The sequence below is a fragment of the Rutidosis leptorrhynchoides genome, chromosome 1, assembly GCF_046630445.1.
Source record: "Rutidosis leptorrhynchoides isolate AG116_Rl617_1_P2 chromosome 1, CSIRO_AGI_Rlap_v1, whole genome shotgun sequence".
NCBI lineage: Eukaryota > Viridiplantae > Streptophyta > Magnoliopsida > Asterales > Asteraceae > Rutidosis > Rutidosis leptorrhynchoides.
The window spans coordinates 371,946,979-371,951,307 of record NC_092333.1 but is presented as its reverse complement, the minus strand read 5'-3'; the positions used below and the strand labels follow the sequence as shown (position 1 = coordinate 371,951,307).

The 4,329-nt window shown below is 30.4% G+C and overlaps 1 non-coding gene across 1 annotated transcript; it reads right to left on the bottom strand.

Moving 5' to 3' along the window:
• Window positions 1–3,797: 3,797 nt before the first annotated feature.
• LOC139886905 (small nucleolar RNA R71) lies at window positions 3,798–3,904 on the bottom strand. Its single transcript, XR_011772765.1, has one exon. It is a non-coding gene; the product is annotated as a small nucleolar RNA R71 (small nucleolar RNA).
• Window positions 3,905–4,329: the final 425 nt, after the last annotated feature.

Sequence of the window (4,329 nt, the reverse complement as noted above, 5' to 3'; positions counted from 1 at the left end):
AATTACAAGAGTAAAAGCCGCAAAATGCAAAGTACAAGATATTAAATAGTACGCAAGGACGTTCGAAAATCCGGAACCGGAACATGAACCAACTATCAACGCGCGACGCAACGGAGCTAAAATTACAAGTCAACTATGCACATAAATATAATATAATATATAAATAATTCTATAAATTATATATATATATATATATATATATATATATATATATATATATATATATATATATATATATATATATATATATATATATATATATATATTATATTTATATATTAAAAACCGTCGGCAAACTAGAAAACAAAGTTTTGTGAGCTGGATCAGAGGGCCATGCGATCGCATGGCCTGGAAGCACAAAAACCATGCGATCGCATGGCAGTAAAATGTTAGCCAAGTGCTATAAATTGGAACGTTTTCTGCCGAATTCTACACACCATATATCATATATCTCTCACTCTCTGATATATATTTATATTTATATTTTATAATTATAATTTTAATATTAAGTTAATAATAATAAGGTTATAGTGGCAAATATTTTAAGTTTGTAAGTCGAAATTCTGTCCGTGTAACACTACTTAATACTCATTGTAAGTTATGTTCAACCTTTTTAAATTAATGTCTCGTAGCTAAGTTATTATTATGCTTATTTAAGCTAAAGTAATCATGATGTTGGACTAAATATTAAAGACGGGGTTATTGGGCTTTGTACCATAATTGGGGTTTGGACAAAAGACTGACACTTGTGGAAATTGGACTATGGGCTATTAATGGGCTTTATATTTGTTTAACTGAATGATAGTTCGTTAATTTAATATAGAGATTTACAATTTAAGGTAATTATAAATAACCACATACACTCGATCGGATACGATGGGCGGGATATTTATAAATACTAATAATCGTTCATTTAACCGGACACGGGGATGGATTAATAGTCAATGGACTCATTAAAACAGGAGTGGATTACATACAAGGACACTTGGTGTAATTGTTAATAAAGTATTAAAACCTTGGATTGCACACAGTCGATAACCTGGTGTAATCATTAACAATGTATTAAAACCTTATTACAGCTTAAGTCCCCAATTAGTTGGAATATTTGACTTCGGGTATAAGGATAATTTGACGAGGACACTCGCACTTTATATTTATGACTGATGGACTGTTATGGACAAAAACCAGATGGACATATCGAATAATCCAGGACAAAGAACAATTAACCCATGGTAATAAATTAAAATCAACACGTCAAACATCATGATTACGGAAGTTTAAATAAGCATAATTCCTTTATTTTATATCTCCTCGCACCTTTAATTATCGTACTTTTAATTATCGCAATTTTATTTATTGTCATTTTATTTATCGCACTTTAAATTATCGCACTTTTAATATCGTTATTTACTTTACGCTTTAAATTAAGTCATTTGCATATTTAATATTTTACATTAGGTTTTAATTGCGACTTAAGACATAAAATCGACAAACCGGTCATTAAACGGTAAAAACCCCCTTTTATAATAACAATAATACTACTTATATATATATATATATATATATATATATATACAAATATTGTTTAAAATAAATATATCATTAAATTTAGTTGTATCCTTGTGGAACGAACCGGACTTACTAAAACTACACTACTATATGATTAGGTACACTGCCTATAAGTGTTGTAGCAAGGTTTAGGTATATCCCATTCTATAAATAAATAAATAACTTGTGTAAAATTATAGCATATTTAATAGTATTTCGCAATCAAAATATAACTATTTCGTACTACACCTATCACACATCAAGTATTTTTGGCGCCGCTGCCGGGGACACTTAACGCCAAAAGCGAAACGCTATAAAAAATTTATTTTTAATACATTTTTGTAAAAATATAGTAAGTTTTAAATATTAAAAACAAAAATATAAAAACAAGAAAAAGAAAAATACATATCTATATTTTTAAGTTTAGTTAAAATTAAAAAGTTTATAATTTTATTTTTCTTTTGTTAAAAATTAAAACTAATAAGTAAGAATTTTTTTTTTTTTTGTATTACATATTATTTTGTAAAAAAAATAATTAAAAGATTAAACGGGCCTGGTACAGTAGCAGCCCATAATCTGGCCTGGAACTCGACTCCATGCAATCGCATGGCCATAACAAGGAAACCTCATGAGATCGCATGAGGTGAAAAGACAGGTCTGATCATTAACTGAATCGAATTAGGGTTAGTTTTATTATATAATTAATTATAATTAGGGTTTAATTAAAATATTAATTAGTTTAAATTAGTTTTATTTTTAGTTTTAATTAGTATTATTAAGTTTAATAATTATTATTAAAACTAATACTTTTATATAAATAATATAAAAATAATATATTTATAAAAATTGTATTTTTATAACTTTAAGTTTTATTTTTATATTTTGTATCTTTTTATTTCGTTTAATTGTAATTTGTATATTTATCGTTCGTAATTAGTGTAAACTTAGTTCTTGCCGTAGTTATTTTATATTTTTAGATTTCTAGGCTTTGCCGTAAAATCCCTTAAGTACTTTTTCTTTAGATTAAGATTTAGGCGCTTTAGAATTTTACAACGTCGCTTATCACTTTAATATTTAATAGATTTTAGTGCCTAATTAAGTTATTGCCGTTTTGGATACAGAATTCCTTTTAATCTTTAATACCTTTAGACGCAAGTTTTAATTTTTAGTTTTTAGGCTTTTAAGTTTCGACACTCTATTTTCTTTTTATTATTTTCAACTTTTTATTTTTCGACGTTTTTCGACGCACTCTTTTTCTTTCTTATTTCTCAACGCTCTAGTTTTTAGGACATAGAATTTTCTTTATTTTCTTTAAACTTCGACGAACAAAAATTATTTTAAGCGGTTAAATTGATAGACATCCAAAATTTTCTGGTTCGTAGTAATAGTTGGATTTGTTAGTGGCGAGTTGTGGGCTTCCGATTTAAAGGGTCCTGGCTACCTGCTGCATCTATTGGCTATTCGAAACATGAGAAAAATCAGAAAAGTCTATTAATTTGATAGCTTATATAATTTTTATCTTTTATAACTAATAGGATATTCAGTGAATGCACCGAGCAAAATGTTCACCACCTTTCATACGTTCACCTCCTGTAACTCGATCAAGACATCTAGCCAACATTGTCGCCGTTGATTTTTCTTTAGAATCGTCCTCTAGTCGACCAAGTACTCCAATTCAAATTTCCGATAATCCATTTTTTGAACCCGACCTCACAATTGAGAATCCGGAGGATATTCAGGGACAATTCAGAGATCATAAACCACTAATCATTCCTCCTGAACCACAAATCACTCATTCAGAGATTGTCGAGGAAGAAACCATTAAGTCAGAATCCTCTAGTGATTCAAATTCAACAAATCCAATCATGGAAAATCCGGAACCTCTAAGTATGGAAGATCGAATGAGGGCTAAACGCACTAGCCAAGGTCATGCAATTACCCAACCAGACATTAATGCACCAGATTATGAAATCAAAGGACAAATCCTACACATGGTAGCTAATCAATGCCAATTTAGTGGTGCGCCGAAGGAAGATCCAAATGAACATCTTCGAACCTTTAATAGGATCTGTACTCTATTCAAGATCAGAGAAGTTGAGGATGAACATATCTATCTCATGTTATTTCCCTGGACTTTAAAGGGAGAAGCCAAAGATTGGTTAGAATCGTTACCTGAAGGGGCGATTGATACATGGGATGTCTTAGTTGAAAAATTTCTTAAACAATTCTTTCCAGCATCTAAAGCCTTGAGACTTCAAGGAGAAATTGTTACGTTCACACAGAAGCCAAATGAAACATTATATGAGGCATGGACAAGATTTGGAAAGTTGTTAAGAGGATGTCCGCAACATGGTTTAGACACTTATCAAATAGTACAAATATTCTATCATGGATGCGACATTACTACACGAAAAGACATCGATATAGCAGCTGGTGGTTCCATTATGAAGAAAACCGCAACTGAAGCTTACAAAATTATTGATAACACTGCTTCCCACTCACATGAGTGGCATCAAGAAAAATACATCGTTAGATCATCTAAAGCGGCTAGAGCTGATTCTAGCCATGACTTTGATTCCATTTCCGCAAAGCTAGATGATTTCGAGAGACGAATGGAAAAGATGACTAAAGATATTCACGCAATACGATATAGTTGTAAGCAGTGTGGAGGACCACATTTGACGAAAGATTGTCTCAGTATTGAACAAACAATGGAACAACGAGAGAATGTTTCATACATGAACCAAAAGCCTGGAAATAATTATCAGAATAATTATCAAC